The following is a 26,764-nucleotide window of genomic DNA, read 5'->3' as shown; positions in this document are numbered from 1 at the left end:
TATTGTCTTTTTATTCCACTGCGACCTCTACCACACTTCCAAGGGGCATTAAAACCGTCTTGTTAAGCTACTGTGATCTGCACGTCTCTACCACTGGGCATTGATTTTGTCTTTTTATTCCACAGCGACCTCCACCACTCTTCCAAGGGTCATTGGTATTGTCTTTTTATTCCACAGCGACCTCCACCACTCTTCCAAGGGGCATTGCACCGTCTCGTTAAGGTACTGTGACCTCCAGGTCTCTACCACTGGTCATTGATTTTGTCTTTTTATTCCACTGCGACCTCCACCACTCTTCCAAGGGGCATTAAAACGATCTTGTTAAGCTTCTGTGACCTGCACGTCTCTGCCACGGGGCATTGATATTGTCTTTTTATTCAACTGCGACCTCCACCACTCTTCCATGGGGCATTGATATTGTCTTTTTATTCAACTCCGACCTCCACTACTTTTCCAAGGGGCATTGATATTGTCTTTTTATTCCACTGCGACCTCCACCACTGTACCAAGGGGCATTAAAACGATCTTGTTAAGCAACTGTGACCTTCACGTCTCTTCCACGGGGCATTGATATTGCCTTTTTATTCCACTGCGACCTCCACCACTCTTCCATGGGGCATTAAAACCATCTTGTGAAGCTACTGTGACCTCCACATCTCTTCCACGGGGCATTGATATTGCCTTTTTTTTCCACAGCTACCTCAACCACTCTTTAAACGGGCATTGATATTGTCTTTTTATTCCACAGAGACCTCCACCAGTTTTCCAATGGGCAGTAAAACCATCTTGTTAAGCTACTGTGACCTCCAGGTCTCTTCCACGTGGCATTGATATTGTCTTTATATTCCACTGTGACCTCCACCACTCTTCCAATGGACATTAAAACCATCTTGTTAGGCTGCTGTGACCTCCACGTCTCTTCCACGGGGCATTGATATTGTCTTTTTATTACACTGCGACCTCCACCACTCTTCCAAGGGGCATTAAAACAGTGTCGTTAAGCTACTGAGACGTCCAATTCTCTTCCACAGGGCATTGATATTCTCTTTTTATTCAACTGCGACCTCCACCACTCTTCCAAGGGGGCATTGATATTGTCTTTTTATTCCACTGCGACCTCCACCACTCTTCCAAAGGGCATTAAAACCATTTTCTGAAGCTACTCTGACCTCCAAGTCTCTTCCACGGGGCTTTGATATTGTCTTTTTAATCAATTGTAACCTCCAGCACTATTAGAAGTGGCATTAAAACCGTCTTGTTAAGCTACTGTGACCTCCACGTCTCTTCCAAGGAGCATTAAAACCATCTAGTTAAACCAATTTGTACTCCACAGCTCTTCCAAGGGGCATTAAAACTGTCTTGTTAAGCTACTGTGACCTCCGCTTCTCTTCCACGGGGCCTTGATATTGCCTTTTTATTCCACTGCGACTTTCACCATCCTTCCAAGGGGCATTAAAAACATCTTGTTAAGCTACTGTGACCTCCACGTCTCTTCCACTGGGCATTAATATTGTCTTTATATTTTATTGCGATCTCCACCACTTTTCCAAAGGGCATTGATATTGTCTTTTTATTCCACTGCGACCTCCACCACTCTTCCAAGGGGCATTAAAACCATCTTGTTAAGCTACTATGATCTCCACGTCTTTTACATGGGGCACTGATATTGTATTTTTATTCCACTGTAAACTCTACCACTCTTCCAAGGAGCACTAATACTGTCTTCTTAAACCACTCTGAACTCCACAGCTCTTCCAAGGAACATTAAATCTGTCTTGTTAAGCTACGGTGACCTCCACTTCTCTTCCACGGGGCATTGATATTGTCTTTTTATTCCACTGCGACCTCCACCACTTTTCCATGGGGCATTGATATTGTTTTTATATTCCACTGCGACCTCCACCACTCCCCCAAGGGGCATTAAAACCATCTTGTTAAGTTACTGTGACCTCCACGTCTCTTCTTAGGGTCATTAAACCTGTCTTGTTAAATCACTCTGAACTCCACACCTCTTCCAAGGGGCATTAAATTCGTCTTGTATAGCTACTGTGACCTCCATGTCTCTTCCACAGGGCATTGATATTGTCTTTTTATTCCACTGCGACCTCCACCACTCTTCCAAGTGGCATTAAAACCATCTTGTTAAGCTTCTGTGACCTCCATATCTTTACCAAGAGGCATTAAAACCATCTTTTTAAACCACGCTGAACTCCATAGATCTTCCAAGGGGCATGAAAACCGTCTTGTTAAGCTACAGTGACCTCCACATCTCTTCCACGTGGCATTGATATTGACTTTTTATTCCACAGCGACCTCCACCACTCTTCCAAGGGGCATTAAAAATGTCTTGTTAAGCTACTGTGACCTCCACGTCTCTTCCACGGGGCATTGATATTGTCTTTTTATTCCACTCTAACCTCCACCACTCTTCCAAGGGGCATTAAAACCGTCTTATTAAGTTACTGTGACCTCCACGTCTCTTCTTAGGGGCATTAAACCTGTCTTGTTAAATCACTCTGAACTCCACAGCTCTTCCAAGGGGCATTAAATTCGTCTTGTTAAGCTACTGTAACCTCCATGTCTCTTCAACAGGGCATTCATATTGTCTTTTTTTTCCACTGCGACCTCCACCACTCTTCCAAAGGGCATTAAAACCATCTTGTTAAGCTTCTGTGACCTCCACGTCTTTACCAAGGGGCAAAAAAACCATCTTGTTAAACCACGCTGAACTCCACAGCTTTTCCAAGGGGCATTAAAACCATCTTGTTAAGCTACTGTGACCTCCACGTCTCTTCCACGGGGCATTGTTATTGTCTTTTTATTCCACAGCGACCTCCACCACTCTTCCAAGGAGTATTAAAACCGTCTTGTTAGGCTACTGTCACCTCCATGTCTCTTCGACGAGGCATTGATATTGTATTTTTAATACACTGCTACCTCCACCACTCTAACAAGGGGCATCGATATTCTTTTTTAATTCCACTGCGACCTCCACCACTCTTCCAAGGGGCATTGATAAAGTCTTTTTATTCCACTGCGACCTTCACCACTCTTCCAAGGGGCATTAAAACCGTCTTGTTAAGCTACTGTGACCTTCACGTCTCTTCCACGGGGCATTGAAACCATCTTGTTAAACCACTCTGAACTCCACAGCTCTTCCAAGGGGCCTTAAAACTGTCTTGTTAAGCTACTGTGACCTCCATGTCTCTTCCACGAGGCAATGATATTGTCTTTTTATTCCACAGCAGCTTCCACCACTCTTCCAAGGGGCATTAAAACTGCCCTGTTAAGCTACTGAGACCTCCACGTCTCTTCCACGGGGCATTGATATTGTCTTTTTAATTCCATTGCGACCTCCACCACTCTACCAAGGGGCATTAATATTGTTTTTTTATTCCACTGCGACCTCTACCACACTTCCAAGGGGCATTAAAACCGTCTTGTTAAGCTACTGTGATCTGCACATCTCTACCACTGGGCATTGATTTTGTCTTTTTATTCCACAGCGACCTCCACCACTCTTCCAAGGGTCATTGATATTGTCTTTTTATTCCACAGCGACCTCCACCACTCTTCCAAGGGGCATTGCACCGTCTCGTTAAGGTACTGTGACCTCCAGGTCTCTATCACTGGTCATTGATTTTCTCTTTTTATTCCACTGCGACCTCCACCACTCTTCCAAGGGGCATTAAAATGATCTTGTTAAGCTTCTGTGACCTGCACGTCTCTGCCACGGGGCATTGATATTGTCTTTTTATTAAACTGCGACCTCCACCACTCTTCCATGGGGCATTGATATTGTCTTTTTATTCAACTCCGACCTCCACTACTTTTCCAAGGGGCATTGATATTGTCTTTTTATTCCACTGCGACCTCCACCACTGTACCAAGGGGCATTAAAACGATCTTGTTAAGCAACTGTGACCTTCACGTCTCTTCCACGGGGCATTGATATTGCCTTTTTATTCCACTGCGACCTCCACCACTCTTCCATGGGGCATTAAAACCATCTTGTGAAGCTACTGTGACCTCCACATCTCTTCCACGGGGCATTGATATTGCCTTTTTTTTCCACAGCTACCTCAACCACTCTTTAAACGGGCATTGATATTGTCTTTTTATTCCACAGAGACCTCCACCAGTTTTCCAATGGGCAGTAAAACCATATTGTTAAGCTACTGTGACCTCCAGGTCTCTTCCACGTGGCATTGATATTGTCTTTATATTCCACTGTGACCTCCACCACTCTTCCAATGGACATTAAAACCATCTTGTTAGGCTACTGTGACCTCCACGTCTCTTCCACGGGGCATTGATATTGTCTTTTTATTACACTGCGACCTCCACCACTCTTCCAAGGGGCATTAAAACAGTGTCGTTAAGCTACTGAGACGTCCAATTCTCTTCCACAGGGCATTGATATTCTCTTTTTTTTCAACTGCGACCTCCACCACTCTTCCAAGGGGGCATTGATATTGTCTTTTTATTCCAATGCGGCCTCCACCACTCTTCCAAAGGGCATTAAAACCATTTTCTGAAGCTACTCTGACCTCCAAGTCTCTTCCACGGGGCTTTGATATTGTCTTTTTAATCAATTGTAACCTCCAGCACTATTCCAAGTGGCATTAAAACCGTCTTGTTAAGCTACTGTGACCTCCACGTCTCTTCCAAGGAGCATTAAAACCATCTAGTTAAACCAATTTGTACTCCACAGCTCTTCCAAGGGGCATTAAAACCGTCTTGTTAAGCTACTGTGACCTCCGCTTCTCTTCCACGGGGCCTTGATATTGCCTTTTTATTTCACTGCGACCTTCACCATCCTTCCAAGGGGCATTAAAAACATCTTGTTAAGCTACTGTGACCTCCACGTCACTTCCACTGGGCATTAATATTGTCTTTATATTTTATTGCGATCTCCACCACTTTTCCAAAGGGCATTGATATTGTCTTTTTATTCCACTGCGACCTCCACCACTCTTCCAAGGGGCATTAAAACCATCTTGTTAAGCTACTATGATCTCCACATCTTTTCCATGGGGCACTGATATTGTATTTTTATTCCACTGTAAACTCTACCACTCTTCCAAGGAGCACTAATACTGTCTTCTTAAACCACTCTGAACTCCACAGCTCTTCCAAGGAACATTAAATCTGTCTTATTAAGCTACGGTGACCTCCACTTCTCTTCCACGGGGCATTGATATTGTCTTTTTATTCCACTGCGACCTCCACCACTTTTCCATGGGGCACTGATATTGTTTTTTTATTCCACTGCGACCTCCACCACTCCCCCAAGGGGCATTAAAACCATCTTGTTAAGTTACTGTGACCTCCACGTCTCTTCTTAGGATCATTAAACCTGTCTTGTTAAATCACTCTGAACTCCACACCTCTTCCAAGGGGCATTAAATTCGTCTTGTATAGCTACTGTGACCTCCATGTCTCTTCCACAGGGCATTGATATTGTCTTTTTATTCCACTGCGACCTCCACCACTCTTCCAAGTGGCATTAAAACCATCTTGTTAAGCTTCTGTGACCTCCTTATCTTTACCAAGAGGCATTAAAACCATCTTTTTAAACCACGCTGAACTCCATAGATCTTCCAAGGGGCATTAAAACCATCTTGTTAAGCTACAGTGACCTCCACATCTCTTCCACGTGGCATTGATATTGACTTTTTATTCCACAGCGACCTCCACCACTCTTCCAAGGGGCATTAAAAATGTCTTGTTAAGCTACTGTGACCTCCACGTCTCTTCCACGGGGCATTGATATTGTCTTTTTATTCCACTCTAACCACCACCACTCTTCCAAGGGGCATTAAAACCGTCTTATTAAGTTACTGTGACCTCCACGTCTCTTCTTAGGGGCATTAAACCTGTCTTGTTAAATCACTCTGAACTCCACAGCTCTTCCAAGGGGCATTAAATTCGTCTTGTATAGCTACTGTCAAATCCACGTCTCTTCCACAGGGCATTGATATTGTCTTTTTATTCCACTGCGACCTCCACCACTCTTCCAAGGGGCATTAAAACCATCTTGTTAAGCTTCTGTGACCTCCATATCTTTAAAAAGAGGCATTAAAACCATCTTGTTAAACCACGCTGAACTCCACAGCTCTTCCAAGGGGCATTTAAACCGTCTTGTTAAGCTACAGTGAACTCCACATCTCTTCCACGTGGCATTGATATTGACTTTCTAATTGCATTGCGACCTCCACCACTCTACCAAGGGGCATTGATATTGTCTTTTTATTCCAATGTATCCTCCACCACTCTTCCAAGAGGCATTAAAACCGTCTTGTTTAGCTACTGTGATCTTCACGTCTCTACCACGGGGCATTGATTTTGTCTTTTTTTTCCACAGTGACCTCCACCACTCTTCCAAGGGGCATTGATATTGTCTTTTTATTCCACAGCGACATCCACGACTCTTCCAAGGGGCATTAAAACCGTCTTGTTAATCTACTGTGACCTCCAGGTCTCTTCCATGGGGCATTGATTTTGTCTTTTTATTCCGCTGCGACCTCCACCACTCTTCCAATGGGCATTAAAACCATCTTGTTAGGCTTCTGTGACCTCCACGTCTCTTCCATGGGGCATTGATATTGTCTTTTTATTTCACTGCGACCTCCACCATTCTTCCAAGGGGCATTGATATTGTTTGTTTATTCCACTGCGACCTCCACCACTCTCCCATAGGACATTGATATTGTCTTTTTTTTCAACTCCTACCTCCACTACTCTTCCAAGGGGCATTGATATTGTCTTTTTATTCCACTGCGACCTCCACCACTGTTCCAAGGGGCATTAAAACCATCTTGTGAAGCTACTGTGACCTCCACATCTCTTCCACGGCGCATTGATATTGTCTTTTTATTCCATTGCGACCTCCACCACTCTTCCAAGGGCCACTGATATTGTCTTTTTATTCCACAGCGACCTCCACCACTCTTCTAAGGGGCATTGATATTGTCTTTTTATTCCACTGCAACCTCCACCACTCTTCCAAGGGGCATTAAAACCGTCTTGTTAAGTTACTGTGACCTCCACGTCTCTTCTTAGGGGCATTATACCTGTCTTGTTAAATCACTCTGAACTCCACAGCTCTTTCAAGGGGCATTAAATTCGTCTTGTATAGCTACTGTGACCTCCACTTTTCTTCCACAGGGCATTGATATTGTCTTTTTATTCCACTGCGACCTCCACCACTCTTCCAATGGGCATTAAAACCATCTTGTTAGGCTTCTGTGACCTCCACGTCTCTTCCACGGGGCATTGATATTGTCTTTTTATTCCACTGCGACCTCCACCACTGTACAAAGGGGCATTAAAACGAACTTGTTAAGCTACTGTGACCTTCACGTCTCTTCCACGGGGCATTGATATTGTCTTTTTATTCCACTTTGACCTCCACCACTTTTCCACGAGGCATTGATATTGTCTTTTTATTTCACTGCGAACTCCACCACTCCTTCAAGGGGCATTAAAAGCGTCTTTTTAAGTTACTGTGATCTCCACGTCTCTTCTAAGGGGCATTAAACCTGTCTTGTTAAACCTCTCTGAACACAGCTCTTCCAAGGGGCATTAAATTCGTCTCTGTTAAGCTACTGTGACCTCCACATCTCTTCCACAGGGCATTGATTTTGTCTTTTTATACCACAGCGTCCTCCACTACTCTTCCAAGGGACATTAAAAACGTCTTGTTAAGCTACTGTGACCTCCACGTCTCATCCAAGAGGCATTAAAACCATCTTCTTAAACCAATTTGAATTCCACACCTCTTCCAAGGGGCATTAAAATCGTCTTGTTAAGCTACTGTGACCACCACAACTCTTTCACAGGGCATTGATATTGTCTTTTTATTTCACTGCGACCTCCACCACACTACTAAGGGGAATTAAAAGAGTCTTGTTAAGCTACTGTGACCTCCACGTCTCTTCCAAGAGGCATTAAAACCATCTTATTAAACCACTCTGACCTCCACAGTTCTTCCAAGGGGCATTAAAATCGTCTTGTTAAGCTACTGTGACCTCCAAGTCTCTTCCACGGGGCATTGATATTGTCTTTTTATTCCACTGTGACCTCCATCACTCTTTCAAGGGGCATTGATATTGTCTTTTTATTCAACTGCGACGTCCACCACTCTTCCAAGGGGCATTAAAACGATGTTATTAAGCTACTGAGACCTCCAATTCTCTTCTACGGGGCATTGATATAGTCTTTTTATTCCACTGCGACCTCCACCACTCTTCCATAGGGCATTGATATTATCTTTTTATGCGACTGCGACCTCCACCACTCTTCCAAGGGGTCATTGATATTGTCTTTTTATTCCACTGCAACTTCCACCACTCTTCCAAGCGGCATTAAAACCATTTTGTTAAGCTACTGGGACCTCCGCTTCTCTTCCACGGGGCATTGATATTGTCTTTTTATTCCACTGCGACCTTCACCACCCTTCCAAGGGGCATTAAAAACATCTTGTTAAGCTACTTTGACCTCCACGTCTCTTCCACCGGGCATTAATATTGTCTTTATATTTTTTTGCGACCTCCATCACTCTTCCAAGGGGCATTGATATTGGCAATTTATTCCACTGCGACATCCACCACTCTTCCAAGGGGCATTAAAACCATCTTGTTAAGCTACTGTGATCTCCCCCTCTCTTCCACGTGGCATTGATATGGTATTTTTATTCCACTGTAACCTCCACCACTATTCCAAGGGGCATTAAAACCATCTAGTTAAGCTACTGTGACCTACACGTCTCTTCCAAGGGGCATTAAAATTATGTTGATAAACCACTCTGAACTCCACAGCGCTTCCAAGGGGCATTAAAACTGTCTTGTTAAGCTACGGTGACCTCCATGTCTCTTCCAAGGGGCATTGATATTGTCTTTTTATTCCATTGCGACCTCCACCACTCTTCCAAGGGGCATTGATATTGTCTTTTTATTCCACTGCAACCTCCACCACTTTTCCATGGGTCATTGATATTGTCTTTTTATTCCACTGTGACCTCCACCACTCTCCCAAGGGGCATTAGAACCGTGTTGTTAAGCTTCTGTGACCTCCACGTCTCTTCTTATGGGTATTAAACCTGTCATGCTAAATCACTCTGAACTCCACAGCTCTTCCAAGGGGCATTAAATTCGTCTTGTATAGCTCCTGTGACCTCCACGTCTCTTCCACAGGGCATTGATATTGTCTTTTTATTCCACTGCGACCTCCACTACTCTTCCAAGGGACATTAAAACCGTCTTGTTAAGCTACTGTAACCTCCATGTCTCTTCAACAGGGCATTCATATTGTCTTTTTTTTCCACTGCGACCTCCACCACTCTTCCAAAGGGCTTTAAAACCATCTTGTTAAGCTTCTGTGACCTCCACGTCTTTACCAAGGGGCAAAAAAACCATCTTGTTAAACCACGCTGAACTCCACAGCTTTTCCAAGGGGCATTAAAACCGTCTTGTTAAGCTACTGTGACCTCCACGTCTCTTCCACGGGGCATTGTTATTGTCTTTTTATTCCACAGCGACCTCCACCACTCTTCCAAAGAGTATTAAAACCGTCTTGTTAGGCTACTGTCACCTCCATGTCTCTTCGACGAGGCATTGATATTGTATTTTTAATACACTGCTACCTCCACCACTCTAACAAGGGGCATCGATATTCTTTTTTAATTCCACTGCGACCTCCACCACTCTTCCAAGGGGCATTGATAAAGTCTTTTTATTCCACTGCGACCTTCACCACTCTTCCAAGGGGCATTAAAACCGTCTTGTTAAGCTACTGTGACCTTCACGTCTCTTCCACGGGGCATTGAAACCATCTTGTTAAACCACTCTGAACTCCACAGCTCTTCCAAGGGGCCTTAAAACTGTCTTGTTAAGCTACTGTGACCTCCATGTCTCTTCCACGAGGCAATGATATTGTCTTTTTATTCCACAGCAGCTTCCACCACTCTTCCAAGGGGCATTAAAACTGCCCTGTTAAGCTACTGAGACCTCCACGTCTCTTCCACGGGGCATTGATATTGTCTTTTTAATTCCATTGCGACCTCCACCACTCTACCAAGGGGCATTAATATTGTTTTTTTATTCCACTGCGACCTCTACCACACTTCCAAGGGGCATTAAAACCGTCTTGTTAAGCTACTGTGATCTGCACGTCTCTACCACTGGGCATTGATTTTGTCTTTTTATTCCACAGCGACCTCCACCACTCTTCCAAGGGTCATTGATATTGTCTTTTTATTCCACAGCGACCTCCACCACTCTTCCAAGGGGCATTGCACCGTCTCGTTAAGGTACTGTGACCTCCAGGTCTCTACCACTGGTCATTGATTTTGTCTTTTTATTCCACTGCGACCTCCACCACTCTTCCAAGGGGCATTAAAACGATCTTGTTAAGCTTCTGTGACCTGCACGTCTCTGCCACGGGGCATTGATATTGTCTTTTTATTCAACTGCGACCTCCACTACTTTTCCAAGGGGCATTGATATTGTCTTTTTATTTCACTGCGACCTCCACCACTGTACCAAGGGGCATTAAAACGATCTTGTTAAGCAACTGTGACCTTCACGTCTCTTCCACGGGGCATTGATATTGCCTTTTTATTCCACTGCGACCTCCACCACTCTTCCATGGGGCATTAAAACCATCTTGTGAAGCTACTGTGACCTCCACATCTCTTCCACGGGGCATTGATATTGCGTTTTTTTTCCACAGCTACCTCAACCACTCTTTAAACGGGCATTGATATTGTCTTTTTATTCCACAGAGACCTCCACCAGTTTTCCAATGGGCAGTAAAACCATCTTGTTAAGCTACTGTGACCTCCAGGTCTCTTCCACGTGGCAATGATATTGTCTTTATATTCCACTGTGACCTCCACCACTCTTCCAATGGACATTAAAACCATCTTGTTAGGCTACTGTGACCTCCACGTCTCTTCCACGGGGCATTGATATTGTCTTTTTATTACACTGCGACCTCCACCACTCTTCCAAGGGGCATTAAAACAGTGTCGTTAAGCTACTGAGACGTCCAATTCTCTTCCACAGGGCATTGATATTCTCTTTTTATTCAACTGCGACCTCCACCACTCTTCCAAGGGGGCATTGACATTGTCTTTTTATTCCACTGCGACCTCCACCACTCTTCCAAAGGGCATTAAAACCATTTTCTGAAGCTACTCTGACCTCCAAGTCTCTTCCACGGGGCTTTGATATTGTCTTTTTAATCAATTGTAACCTCCAGCACTATTCCAAGTGGCATTAAAACCGTCTTGTTAAGCTACTGTGACCTCCACGTCTCTTCCAAGGAGCATTAAAACCATCTAGTTAAACCAATTTGTACTCCACAGCTCTTCCAAGGGGCATTAAAACCGTCTTGTTAAGCTACTGTGACCTCCGCTTCTCTTCCACGGGGCCTTGATATTGCCTTTTTATTCCACTGCGACCTTCACCATCCTTCCAAGGGGCATTAAAAACATCTTGTTAAGCTACTGTGACCTCCACGTCTCTTCCACTGGGCATTAATATTGTCTTTATATTTTATTGCGATCTCCACCACTTTTCCAAAGGGCATTGATATTGTCTTTTTATTCCACTGCGACCTCCACCACTCTTCCAAGGGGCATTAAAACCATCTTGTTAAGCTACTATGATCTCCACGTCTTTTCCATGGGGCACTGTTATTGTATTTTTATTCCACTGTAAACTCTACCACTCTTCCAAGGAGCACTAATACTGTCTTCTTAAACCACTCTGAACTCCACAGCTCTTCCAAGGAACATTAAATCTGTCTTGTTAAGCTACGGTTACCTCCACTTCTCTTCCACGGGGCATTGATATTGTCTTTTTATTCCACTGCGACCTCCACCACTTTTCCATGGGGCACTGATATTGTTTTTTTATTCCACTGCGACCTCCACCACTCCCCCAAGGGGCATTAAAACCATCTTGTTAAGTTACTGTGACCTCCACGTCTCTTCTTAGGGTCATTAAACCTGTCTTGTTAAATCACTCTGAACTCCACACCTCTTCCAAGGGGCATTAAATTCGTCTTGTATAGCTACTGTGACCTCCATGTCTCTTCCACAGGGCATTGATATTGTCTTTTTATTCCACTGCGACCTCCACCACTCTTCCAAGTGGCATTAAAACCATCTTGTTAAGCTTCTGTGACCTCCATATCTTTACCAAGAGGCATTAAAACCATCTTTTTAAACCACGCTGAACTCCATAGATCTTCCAAGGGGCATTAAAACCGTCTTGTTAAGCTACAGTGACCTCCACATCTCTTCCACGGGGCATTGATATTGTCTTTTTATTCCACTCTAACCTCCACCACTCTTCCAAGGGGCATTAAAACCGTCTTATTAAGTTACTGTGACCTCCACGTCTCTTCTTAGGGGCATTAAACCTGTCTTGTTAAATCACTCTGAACTCCACAGCTCTTCCAAGGGGCATTAAATTCGTCTTGTATAGCTACTGTCAAATCCACGACTCTTCCACAGGGCATTGATATTGTCTTTTTATTCCACTGCGACCTCCACCACTCTTCCAAGGGGCATTAAAACCATCTTGTTAAGCTTCTGTGACCTCCATATCTTTAAAAAGAGGCATTAAAACCATCTTGTTAAACCACGCTGAACTGCACAGCTCTTCCAAGGGGCATTAAAACCGTCTTGTTAAGCTACAGTGAACTCCACATCTCTTCCACGTGGCATTGATATTGACTTTCTAATTGCATTGCGACCTCCACCACTCTACCAAGGGGCATTGATATTGTCTTTTTACTCCAATGTAACCTCCACCACTCTTCCAAGAGGCATTAAAACCGTCTTGTTTAGCTACTGTGATCTTCACGTCTCTACCACGGGGCATTGATTTTGTCCCTTTTTTCCACAGTGACCTCCACCACTCTTGCAAGGGGCATTGATATTGTCTTTTTATTCCACAGCGACATCCACGACTCTTCCAAGGGGCATTAAAACCGTCTTGTTAAGCTACTGTGACCTCCAGGTCTCTTCCATGGGGCATTGATTTTGTCTTTTTATTCCGCTGCGACCTCCACCACTCTTCCAATGGGCATTAAAACCATCTTGTTAGGCTTCTGTGACCTCCACGTCTCTTCCACGGGGCATTGATATTGTCTTTTTATTTCACTGCGACCTCCACCATTCTTCCAAGGGGCATTGATATTGTTTGTTTATTCCACTGCGACCTCCACCACTCTCCCATAGGACATTGATATTGTCTTTTTATTCAACTCCTACCTCCACCACTCTTCCAAGGGCCACTGATATTGTCTTTTTATTCCACAGCGACCTCCACCACTCTTCTAAGGGGCATTGATATTGTCTTTTTATTCCACTGCAACCTCCACCACTCTTCCAAGGGGCATTAAAACCGTCTTGTTAAGTTACTGTGACCTCCACGTCTCTTCTTAGGGGCATTAAACCTGTCTTGTTAAATCACTCTGAACTCCACAGCTCTTTCAAGGGGCATTAAATTCGTCTTGTATAGCGACTGTGACCTCCACTTTTCTTCCACAGGGCATTGATATTGTCTTTTTATTCCACTGCGACCTCCACCACTCTTCCAAGGTGCAGTAAAACCATCTTGTTAAGCTTCTGTGACCTCCATGTCTTTTCCAAGAGGCATCAAAACCATCTTGTTAAACCACGCTGAACTCCACAGCTCTTCCAAGAGGCATTAAAACCGTCTTGTTAAGATACTGTGACCTCCACATCTCTTCCGCGGGGCATTGATATTGTCTTTTATTCCACAGCGACCTCCACCACTCTTCCAAGGGTCATTAAAAACGTCTTGTTAAGCTACTGTGACGTCCACGTCTCTTCCACGGGGCATTGATATTGTCTTTTTATTCCACTGTGTAGCGTCGACGTCCCTGCCCTCTGCTAGGCAGGGACGCTGTTCCCCTCACCTCTCCGCTCCGAGCCCGGCCTCCTCCTTCCGCTCTGCTGGCAGCGCGTGCTCCTTCCTGGCCACGGTGTTTAGGGCGCGCGCGTGCGCGCTCCCCCCCTCTTAAAGGGGCCGCGCGCGCCGTCCTAAGGAGTCCTCGGCCAATGGCCGGAGGAGTTCACCATATATAAGGCACCTCCTCGAAAATGGAGGTGCCCGAGCAATGTTGTTGCACTGTTCACTACTCTGCTTCAGCCCTCAGGTCCCGTCTCCAGTTACCTGCCAGTTACCTGCCAGTTTCCTGCCAGTTTGCTGTCTGATTCCTGCCTGATAATCCGCTTACCTGCTTGCTAGCCTGAGGTCCGACGGTCTGCCTTCCGACACCTGTCAGTCTGTCTATGGATCAGCTTGCCCGCTCACCTGGGAGCGCACATCTGCTACCTGCCTGCTAGCCTACCTTGAGGCTCCGCCGTCACGTGCTGTGACCACCTGCCTGTCCAGAGACTCTTGCCCGCTCACCTGGGAGCGCTCACCTGCTACCTGCCTGCTAGCCTACCTGGAGGCTCCGCCGTCACGTGCTGTGACCACCTGCCTGTCCAGAGACTCTTGCCCGCTCACCTGGGAGCGCTCACCTGCTACCTGTCTGTTGGCCTACCTGGAGGCTCCGCCGTCACGTGCTGTGACCACCTGCCAGTCCAGAGACTCTTGCCCGCTCACCTGGGAGCGCTCATCTGCTACCTGCCTGTTAGCCTACCTGGAGGCTCCGCCGTCACATGCTGTGACCACCTGCTTATCCAGAGACTCTCGCCTGCTCACCTGGGAGCACACATCTGCCATCTGCCTGCTAGCCTACCTGGAGGCTCAGCCGTCACAGGTCGTACCTACCCTTTACCCAGAGACTGTCCCGGTCACTTGCCGTGACCTCCTGCCCGTTCACCCAGAGACTGCCCCGGTCACTTGCTGTGACCCCCTGCCCGTTCACCCAGAGACTGTCCCGGTCACTTGCCGTGACCTCCTGCCCGTTTACCCAGAGACTGTCCCGGTCACCTGCCCGTCTTCCCTGGTCGCCACCCGCTTCCTTACAAGGACCGCCCCCTTGTATAGTTGCTCAGAGGTTCCGCCTCCCAGACCCATTACAGTTTGCTCGGGCCATGGAACCCGGTGGCACCCAAGCTCCCTCGCTCTCGGACCTTTGTCATAAACTGTCCCGTCAGAGGTCCCAACAGGAGTCCATCCTGAGTCACCTGCGGAATGTCAATTCTCGCCTGGACACTCTGACTGCTCCACCAGCAACCACTGCTAGTGTCATGACTCGCAACCCGGCAGCTCCGCTGCCCACCAATACCATGGTATCCTGCTCCGGACCCCGGCTTTCTGCACCTCCTCGCTTCGGAGGCGACTCCGCTCAGGCTCGGGGCTTCATAAACCAGTGCACCCTGCACTTTGAACTCCTGTCCCACCAGTTTAACTCCGACCGGGCCAAAGTAGCCTTCATCATGTCCCATCTCACGGGGGAGGCTCTGGCTTGGCTAAATCCTCTATGGGAGAGAGGAGACCCCCTGGTGTCTGACTTGCCTGCCTTTCTCATGGCTTTCCGGAAAGTCTTCGACAAACCCGGACGGAAGACCTCATCCGCATCGTCTCTGCTACGCCTCCGTCAGGGAAGTCTCACCGTGGGCCAATATGCCATACGGTTCCGTACCCTTGCCTCGGAGCTGGCCTGGGATAACGACGCTCTGGTATCTGTCTTCTGGGAGGGTCTGTCCGGCCGTATTAAAGATGAACTCGCCGGTCGGGACATTCCTACCACTCTCGACGACTTAATAACTCTTGCCACCCGGATTGACCTACGGTTCCAGGAGCGTGCCAAAGAGGTCACCCGTGAGAGGAGGTTTCCACGTCTAGCTCCTACCTTCCAGAAACCCGTCACTCCCTCCGTTTCTCCCCAGGTACACTCTCCTGAGCCTATGCAGGTCGACCAGACCAAGATGGTCAAAACCCGTCAGGACTTACGCCGTGCCGAGGGGAGCTGCTTCTACTGTGGCAGTAAGGAGCACCGGATCCGTACCTGCCCGGAGAGGTCGGGAAACGCCTGTGTCTAGGTTCGCTCAGAGAGGTCGACCTAGACAAGAATAAATCCTCTCCATCTCTGCTGCTGTCAGTCTCAATTATCTGCGGGGAGAACCGTTATTTCGAACTAGCCCAACTTGACTCTGGAGCAGCCGGGAATCTTATTTCACAGTCCCTGGTAGAAAAATACCGCATTCCCACCAAACCTCTGGCTGTACCCTTGTCTGTCGCTGCCGTGGATGGGGGCCTCTTACCACGTCCCATCCAACTCATCACCGAATCCATTACTCTGCAGGTGGGAATGCTGCATTCTGAGAGCATCTCTTTTCATGTTCTGCCTGGACTCTCTCACGCCCTCTTACTAGGCCTACCTTGGCTCCAGAAACATGCACCCGTGCTTGACTGGCAGACCGGAGAAGTCCTTCGCTGGGGACAGGACTGCCATAAGACTTGTTCGGTTCCCGTTCATCCCGTCCGTCCTTCTCCTACCCCAACTAATCTACCTGGACTTCCGATTCCTTATTGGTCATTTGCTGATGTCTTTAATAAAAAGGAGGCAGAGACATTACCCCCTCATAGACCATACGACTGTCCTATCGACCTGTTACCCGGTACTACGCCTCCCCGTGGGCGTATTTACCCATTGTCCGCTGCTGAGACCCGGTCGATGTCCGAATATATTGAGGAGAATCTGGCCCGGGGATTCATCTGGAAATCTACCTCCCCGGCGGGAGCAGGCTTCTTTTTTGTTAAAAAGAAGGACGGCTCTCTCCGTCCCTGTATAGACTATAGAGGCCTTAACCAGATCACGGTGAAGAATAAGTACCCCCTTCCGCTCATTCCAGAATTATTTGATCGTCTGAGGGGGGCTAGAATCTTCACCAAACTGGACCTCCGTGGGGCGTACAACCTGGTCCGTATCCGTCAGGGGGATGAATGGAAGACTGCATTTAACACCCGGGACGGCCACTATGAATATCTGGTAATGCCCTTTGGTCTCTGTAACGCTCCTGCCGTCTTTCAAGAGTTGGTCAATGACATCTTCCGGGACCTTCTCTACTCCTGCGTAGTGGTGTACCTGGACGACATCTTGGTCTTCTCTCCGGAACTCCAGACTCACCGGAGGGATGTTCGTCAGGTCCTGCTCAGGCTCAGGCAGAATCACTTCTTCGCTAAATATGAGAAGTGCCTCTTTGAGCAGACCTCGCTTCCGTTTTTGGGCTACATTATTTCTCAGACCGGCCTACGAATGGATCCAGAGAAACTGTCTGCCATCGAGAAATGGCCTCGACCGGAGGGGTTGAAGGTTATTCAGCGGTTCCTGGGCTTCGCCAACTACTACCGCCTCTTCATACCGCACTTCTCTTCCCGGACTGCCCCAATTTCCACGCTCACCCGTAAGGGCACTAATCCCAGAAAGTGGCCGCCCGAAGCAGAGGAGGCCTTTCTTTCCTTAAAACAGGCCTTCTCTTCCGCCCCGGTGCTGCATCGCCCGGACGGCAACAAGCAGTTCTTCCTGGAAGTTGACGCCTCCTCCTCTGGAGCCGGAGCGGTACTTACCCAAAAATCGTCTTCCGGGAGAATGGTAACTTGCGGCTTCTTCTCCAAACTCTTCTCCTCTTCTGAGCGCAACTATTCCATAGGAGACCGAGAGTTATTGGCCATCAAGCTGGCATTGGAGGAGTGGCGTTACCTACTCGAGGGGGCTCTTCACCCGGTAATAATTTACACTGACCACAAGAACTTGGCTTACCTCCAGCATGCCCAGAGACTTAACCCGCGCCAAGCCCGGTAGTCCTTGTTTTTTGCTCGCTTTGATTTTGTTCTTCATTTTCGCCCGGCTGACAAAAACATCAAAGCGGACGCCTTGTCCCGATCCTTTCTGGTGTCTGATCTCGAGGAAGAACCTAAACATATCATCTATCACGCCAGAGTAATGCAGGTGGCTCCCGTGAGTCTAAATCGTTTCCCTCCCGGTAAGACTTTCGTATCGGTACCTGATCGGGAGAAGATCCTACACTGGGGTCATTCGTCTAAACTAGCTGGCCACGCCGGTCAGAAAAAGACCCTCCAGCTTATTACCCGGCACTACTGGTGGCCTACCCTGCACAAGGACGTAATAGACTTTGTTTCTGCCTGTGTGTCCTGCGCCCGCAACAAAGTTCCGAGACACCTGCCAGCCGGTCGCCTCCTTCCGCTTCCTGTACCTGCTGTCCCCTGGCAGCATATAGCTATGGACTTCATAACTGATCTCCCCGTCTCTGCCGGTTGTACGGTCATTTGGGTGGTCGCTGACCGCTTTTCCAAGATGGCTCACTTCATTCCCCTGCCAGGCCTCCCGTCTGCACCCGAGCTGGCTAAAGACTTTATCCGCCACATCTTCCGTCTTCATGGCCTGCCCCTCCACATCGTGTCGGATCGTGGGGTACAGTTCACCTCACGTTTCTGGAGAGCCACTTGTAAGTTGCTAGACGTCACCCTGGACTTCTCCTCCGCTTACCACCCACAGTCTAATGGTCAAGTGGAGCGGATCAATCAGATCCTGACCAGTTACCTCCGGCACTTCGTTAATGCCCACCATTCTGACTGGGTGGATCTCCTGCCATGGGCCGAATTCTCTTACAACAATCACGAGAGCGAATCTTCCTCCAAATCCCCGTTTTTTGTAGTCTTCGGTCAGCATCCTCGGATCCCATTTCCCGTCTCCACCTCAGTGGATAATCCGGCTGCGGAATCTCTTGTTAACAAATTTTCCTCCATATGGGAGAGTACCCAGTCCGCACTCCTTCAGTCGTCCGAGCGTATGAAAAGACATGCTGACAAAAAACGTCTGGATCCTCCTCAATTCTGTCCAGGGGATAAGGTCTGGCTCTCGTCCAAGTATGTCCGGCTCAAGATTCCTTCCTATAAGTTAGGGCCTCGGTTCATCGGTCCTCTGGAGGTCATCAGTCAGATCAACCCGGTGGCCTATAAATTGAAACTCCCGGCCAACTTGCGGAACCCTAACTCCTTCCATGTATCTCTCCTCAAACCCGTGGTACTTAACTCTTTTTCCAAGTCTACAGGTACGCCTCCTGCTCCGGTTTCCGCTGAAAACGAGTTTGAGGTAGAGAACATTCTGGACACCAAAATGGTAAGAGGAAAGACCTTTTTTCTAGTAGATTGGAAGGGGTTTGGTCCTGAAGAGAGAACGTGGGAGCCCCGGGAGAACATCCATGCCCCTCTCATCCTTGCTAAATTTCTGTCTGGCCTAAAAAAGGGGGGCCTAAAGGGGGGGGTACTGTAGCGTCGGCGTCCCTGCCCTCTGCTAGGCAGGGACGCTGTTCCCCTCACCTCTCCGCTCCGAGCCCGGCGTCCTCCTCCCGCTCTGCTGGCAGCGCGCGCTCCTTCCCGGCCACGGTGCTTAGAGCGTGCGCACTCCCCCCCCCTCATAAAGGGGCCGCGCGCGCCGTCCTAAGGAGTCCCCGGCCAATGGCCGGAGGACTTCACCATATATAAGGCACCTCCTCCAAAATGGAGGTGCCCGAGCAATGTTGTTGCACTGTTCACTACTCTGCTTCAGCCCTCAGGTCCCGTCTCCAGTTACCTGCCAGTTACCTGCCAGTTTCCTGCCAGTTTGCTGTCTGATTCCTGCCTGATAATCCGCTTACCTGCTTGCTAGCCTGAGGTCCGACGGTCTGCCTTCTGACACCTGTCAGTCTGTCTATGGACCAGCTTGCCCGCTCACCTGGGAGCGCACATCTGCTACCTGCCTGCTAGCCTACCTGGAGGCTCCGCCGTCACGTGCTGTGACCACCTGCCTGTCCAGAGACTCTTGCCCGCTTACCTGGGAGCGCTCACCTGCTACCTGCCTGCTAGCCTACCTGGAGGCTCCGCCGTCACGTGCTGTGACCACCTGCCTGTCCAGAGACTCTTGCCCGCTCACCTGGGAGCGCTCACCTGCTACCTGTCTGTTGGCCTACCTGGAGGCTCCGCCGTCATGTGCTGTGACCACCTGCCAGTCCAGAGACTCTTGCCCGCTCACCTGGGAGCGCTCATCTGCTACCTGCCTGTTAGCCTACCTGGAGGCTCCGCCGTCACATGCTGTTACCACCTGCTTATCCAGAGACTCTCGCCTGCTCACCTGGGAGCACACATCTGCCATCTGCCTGCTAGCCTACCTGGAGGCTCAGCCGTCACAGGTCGTACCTACCCTTTACCCAGAGACTGTCCCGGTCACTTGCCGTGACCTCCTGCCCGTTCACCCAGAGACTGCCCCGGTCACTTGCTGTGACCCCCTGCCCGTTCACCCAGAGACTGTCCCGGTCACTTGCCGTGACCTCCTGCCCGTTTACCCAGAGACTGTCCCGGTCACCTGCTGTGACTACCTGCCCATCTTCCCTGGTCGCCACCCGCTTCCTTACAAGGACCGCCCCCTTGTATAGTTGCTCAGAGGTTCCGCCTCCCAGACCCACACACTGCGCCCTCCACCACTCTTTCAAGGGGCATTAAAACCATCTTGTTAGGCTACTGTGACCTCCATTTCTCTAACACGAGGCATTGATATTGTCTTTTTTAATCCACTGTCACCTCCACCACTCTTCCAAGGGGCATTGATATTGTTTTTTTATTCCACTGCGACCTCCACCATTCTTCCAAGGGGCATTGATATTGTCTTTTTATTCCACTACGACCTCCACCACTCTTCCAAGGGGCATTAAAACCATCTCGTTAAGCTACTGTGACCTCCACGTCTCTTCCACGGGGCATTAAAACCATCTTGTTAAACCACTCTGAACTCCACAGCTCTTCCAAGGGGCATTAAAACTGTGTTGTTAAGCTACTGTGACCTCCATGTCTCTTCCACGGGGCATTGATATTGTCTTTTTATTCCACAGGGACTACCACCACTCTTCCAAGGGGCGCTAAAACTGTCTTGTTAAGCTACTGTGATCTGCACGTCTCTTCCACAGGGCATTGATATTGTGTTTTTATTCCAATGTAACCTCCACCACTCTTCCAAGGGGCATTAAAACCGTCTTGTTTAGCTACTGTGACCTTTACGTCTCAACCACGGGGCATTGATTTTGTCCTTTTTTATTCAAAGCGACCTCCACCACTCTTCCAAAGGGCATTAAAACCGTCTTTTTAAGCTACTGGGACCTCCAGGTCTCTTCCTTGGGGCATTGATTTTGTCTTTTTATTCCACTGCGACCTCCACCACTCTTCCAATGGGCATTAAAACCATCTTGTTATGCTTCTGTGACCTCCACGTCTCTTCCACGGGGTATTGATATTGTCTTTTTATTTCACTGCATCCTCCACCACTCTTCCAAGGGGCATTGATATTGTCTTTTTATTCCACTGCGATCTCCACCACTCTTCGTATGGGCATTAAAACCATCTTGTTAGGCTACTGTGACCTCCACGTCTCTTCCACGGGGCATTGATATTGTCTTTTTATTTCACTGCGACCTCCACCACTCTTCCACGGGGCATTGATATTGTCTTTTTAATTCCATTGCGACATCCAAAACTCTACCAAGGGGCATTAAAACTGTCTTGTTAAGCTACTGTGACCTCCACGTCTCTTCCACGGGGCATTAAAACCATCTTGTTAAACCACTCTGAACTCCACAGCTCTTCCAAGGGTCATTAAAATTGTGTTGTTAAGCTGCTATGACTTCGATGTCTCTTCCACGGGACATTGATATTGTCTTTTTATTCCACAGCGACTTCCACCACTCTTCCAAAGGGTATTAAAACTGTCTTCTTAATCTACTGTGACCTCCACGTCTCTTCCACGGGGCAATGATAGTGTCTTTCTAATTCCATTGCGACCTCCACCACTCTACCAAGGGGCATTTATATTGTCTTTTTATTCCACTGCGACCTCCACCACTCTTCCAAGGGGCATTAAAACTGTCTTGTTAAGCTACTGTGATCTGCACGTCTTTTCCACGGGGCATTGATATTGTCTTTTTATTCCAATGTAACCTCCACCACTCTTCCAAGGGGCATTAAAACCGTCTTGTTTAGCTACTGTGACCTTTACGTCTCTAACACGGGGCATTGATTTTGTCCTTTTTTTTTCACAGAGACCTCCACCACTCTTCCAAGGGGCATTGCGTTTGTCCTTTTATTCCACTGCGACCTCCACCACTCTTCCTATGGGCATTAAAACCATCTTGTTAGGCTACTGTGACCTCCACGTCTTTTCCTCGGGATATTGATATTGTCTTTTTATTTCACTGCATCCTCCACCACTCTTCCAAGGGGCATTGATATTGTCTTTTTATTCCACTGCGACCTCCACCACTCTTCGAATGGGCATTAAAACCATCTTGTTAGGCTACTGTGACCTCCACGTCTCTTCACGGGGCATTGATATTGCCTTTTTATTTCACTGCGACCTCTACCACTCTTCCACGGGGCTTTATATCCATCTTGTTAAGCTACTGTGATCTGCACGTCTCTTCCACGGGGCATTTATATTGTCTTTTTATTCCAATGTCAACTCCACCACTCTTCCAAGGGGCATTAAAACCGTCTTGTTTAGCTACTGTGACATTCACGTCTCTACCACGGGGAATTGATTTTGTCCTTTTTTTCCACAGCGACCACCACCACTCTTCCAAGGGGCATTGATATTGTCTTTTTATTCCACAGCGACCTCCACCACTGTTCCAAGGGGCATTAAAACCATCTTGTTCAGCTACTGAGACCTCCACATCTCTATCACGGCGCATTGATATTGTTTTTTATTCCACTGCGACCTCTACCACTCTTCCAAGGGTTATTAAAACTGTCTTGTTAAGCTGCTGTGATCTGCATGTCTCTTCCACGGGGCATTGATTTTGTGTTTTTATTCCAATGTAACCTCCACCACTCTTCCAAGGGGCATTAAAACCGACTTGTTTTGCTAATGTGACTTTCACGTCTCTACCACGGGGCATTGATTTTGTCCTTTTTTTTCAATGCGATCTCCACCACTCTTCCAAGGGGCATTGATATTGCCTTTTTATTCCACAGCGACCTCCACCACTCTTCCAATGGGCATTAAAACCATCTTGTTAGGCTACTGTGACCTCCACGTCTCTTCCACGGGGTATTGATATTGTCTTTTAATTTCACTGCATCCTCCACCACTCTTCCAAGGGGCATTGATATTGTCTTTTTATTCCACTGCGACCTCCACCACTCTTCGAATGGGCATTAAAACCATCTTGTTAGGCTACTGTGACCTCCACGTCTCTTCACGGGGCATTGATATTGCCTTTTTATTTCACTGCGAACTCTACCACTCTTCCACGGGGCATTGATATTGTCTTTTTAATTCTATTGCGACCTCCACCACTCTACCAAGGGGCATTAATATTGTCTTTTTATTCCAGTGCGACCTCCACCACTCTTCCAAGGGGTATTAAAACTGTCTTGTTAAGCTGCTGTGATCTGCATGTCTCTTCCACGGGGCATTGATTTTGTGTTTTTATTCCAATGTAACCTCCACCACTCTTCCAAGGGGCATTAAAACCGACTTGTTTAGCTAATGTGACTTTCACGTCTCTACCACGGGGCATTGATTTTGTCCTTTTTTTTCAAAGTGATCTCCACCACTCTTCCAAGGGGCATTGATATTGTCTTTTTATTCCACAGCGACCTCCACCACTCTTCCAAGTGGCATTAAAACCGTCTTTTTAAGCTACTGTGACCTCCAGGTCTCTTCCATGGGGCATTGATTTTGTGTTTTTTTTCCACTGCGACCTCCACCACTCTTCCATCTTGTTAGGCTACCGTGACCTCCACTTCTCTTCCACGGGGCATTGATTTTGTCCTTTTTTTCCACAGCTACCTCCACCACTCTTTCAAGGGGCATTAAAACCATCTTGGCAAGCTACTCTGACCTCCAGGTCTCTTCCATGGGGCATTGATTTTGTCTTTTTATTCCGCTGCGACCTCCACCACTCTTCCAATGGACATTAAAACCAACTTGTTAGGCCACTGTGACCTCCACGTCTCTTCCACGGGGCACTGATATTGTCTTTTTATTTCACTGCGACCTCCACCATTCTTCCAAGGGGCTTTATATCCGTCTTGTTAAGCTACTGTGATCTGCATGTCTCTTCCACGGGGCATTGATATTGTCTTTTTATTCCAATGTCACCTCCACCACTCTTCCAAGGGGCATTAAAACCGTGTTGTTTAGCTACTGTGACATTAACGTCTCTACCACGGGGCATTGATTTTGTCCTTATTTTCCACAGCGACCACCACCACTCTTCCAAGGGGCATTGATATTGTCTTTTTATTCCACAGCGACCTCCACCAGTCTTCCAAGGGGCATTAAAACCATCTTGTTAAGCTACTGTGACCTCCAGGTCTCTTCCATGAGGCATTGAGTTTGTCTTTTTATTCCGCTGCGACCTCCACCACTCTTTCAATGGGCATTAAAACCATGATGTTAGGCTACTGTGACCACCACGTCTTTTCCACGGGGCAATGATATTGTCTTTTTATTTCACTGCGACCTCCACCACTCTTCCAAGGGGCATTGATATTGTCTTTTTATTCCACTGCGACCTCCACCACTCTTCCATAGGGCATTGATATTGTCTTTTTATTGAACTCCGACCTCCACTACTCTTCCAAGGGGCATTGATATTGTCTTTTTATTCCACTGCGACCTCCACCACTGTTCCAAGGGGCATTAAAACCATCTTGTTAAGCTACTGAGACCTCCACATCTCTATCACGGCGCATTGATATTGTTTTTTATTCCACTGCGACCTCCACCACTCTTCCAAGGGGTATTAAAACTGTCTTGTTAAGCTGCTGTGATCTGCATGTCTCTTCCACGGGGCATTGATTTTGTGTTTTTATTCCTATGTAACCTCCACCACTCTTCCAAGGGGCATTAAAACCGACTTGTTTAGCTACTGTGACTTTCACGTCTCTACCACGGGGCATTGATTTTATCCTTTTTTTTCAAAGCGACCTCCACCACTCTTCCAAGGGGCATTGATATTGTCTTTTTATTCCACAGCGACCTCCACCACTCTTCCAAGTGGCATTAAAACCGTCTTCTTAAGCTACTGTGACCTCCAGGTCTCTTCCATGGGGCATTGGTTCTTGTCTTTTTTTTCCACTGCGACCTCCACCACTCTTCCATCTTGTTAGGCTACTGTGACCTCCACTTCTCTTCCACGGGGTATTGATATTGTCTTTTTATTTCACTGCATCCTCCACCACTCTTCAAAGGGGTATTGATATTGTCTTTTTATTCTACTGCGACCTCCACCACTCTTCCAATGGGCATTAAAACTATCTTGTTAGGCTACTGTGATCTGCACGTCTCTTCCATGGGGCATTGATATTGTCTTTTTATTTCACTGCGACTTCCACCACTCTTCCACGCGGCATGGATATTGTCTTTCTAATTCCATTGCGAACTCCACCACTCTACCAAGGGGCATTAATATTGTCTTTTTATTCCACTGCGACCTCCACCACTCTTCCAAGGGGCATTAAAACCGTCTTATTAAGCTACTGTGATCGGCACGTCTCTTCCTCGGGGCATTGATATTGTCTTTTTATTCCAATGTAACCTCCACCACTCTTCCAAGAGGCATTAAAACCATCTTGCTAAACCACGCTGAACTCCACAGCTCTTCCAAGGGGCATTAAAACCGTCTTGTTAAGCTACTGTGACCTCCAAATCTCTTCCACGGGGCATTGATATTGTCTTTTTATTCCACAGCAACCTCCACCACTCTTACAAGGGGCATTAAAAACGTCTTGTTAAGCTACTGTGACCTCCACGTCTCTTCCACTGGGCATTGATATTGTCTTTTTATTCCACTGCGCCCTCCACCACTCTTTCAAGGGGCATTAAAACCATCTTGTTAGGCTACTGTGACCTCCATGTCTCTTCCACGAGACATTGATATTGTCTTTTTAATCCACTGCCACCTCCACCACTCTTCCAAGGGGCATTGATTTTTTTTTTTTATTCCACTGCGACCTCCACCACTCTTCCAAGGGGCATTGATATTGTCTTTTTATTCCACTGCGACCTCCACGACTCTTACAAGGGGCATTAAAACTGTCTTGTTAAGCTACTGTGACCTCCAAGTCACTACCACGGGGCATTAAAACCATCTTGTTAAACGACTCTGAACTCCACAGCTCTTCCAAGGGGCAGTAAAACTGTGTTGTTAAGCTACTGTGACCTCCATGTCTTTTGCACGGGGCACTGATATTGTCTTTTTAATTACATTGCAACCTCCACCACTCTACCAAGGGGCATTAATATTGTATTTTTATTCCACTGCGACCTCCACCACTCTTCGAATGGGCATTGAAACCATCTTGTTAGGCTACTGTGACCTCCACGTCTCTTCCACGGGGCATTGATATTGTCTTTTTATTTCACTGCGACCTCCACCACTCTTCCACGGGGCATTGATATTGTCTTTTTAATTCCATTGCGACCTCCACCACTCTACCAATGGGCATTGATATTGTCTTTTTATTCAACTCCGACCTCCACGTCTCTTCCACGGGGCATTGATATTGTCTTTTTATTTCACTGCAACCTCCACCACTCTGCCACGGGGCATTGATATTGTTTTTTAATTCCATTGCGACCTCCACCGCTCTACCAAGGGGCATTAATATTGTCTTTTTATTCCACTGCGACCTCCACCACTCTTCTAAGGGGCATTAAAACCGTCTTGTTAAGCCACTTTGATCTGCCCGTCTCTTCAACGGGGCATTGA

The sequence above is a fragment of the Phyllobates terribilis genome, unplaced genomic scaffold, assembly GCF_046119375.1.
Source record: "Phyllobates terribilis strain yellow unplaced genomic scaffold, ASM4611937v1 Scaffold_382__1_contigs__length_1840546, whole genome shotgun sequence".
Classification (NCBI taxonomy): Eukaryota; Metazoa; Chordata; class Amphibia; order Anura; family Dendrobatidae; genus Phyllobates; species Phyllobates terribilis.
This window is presented reverse-complemented; position numbering follows the sequence as displayed.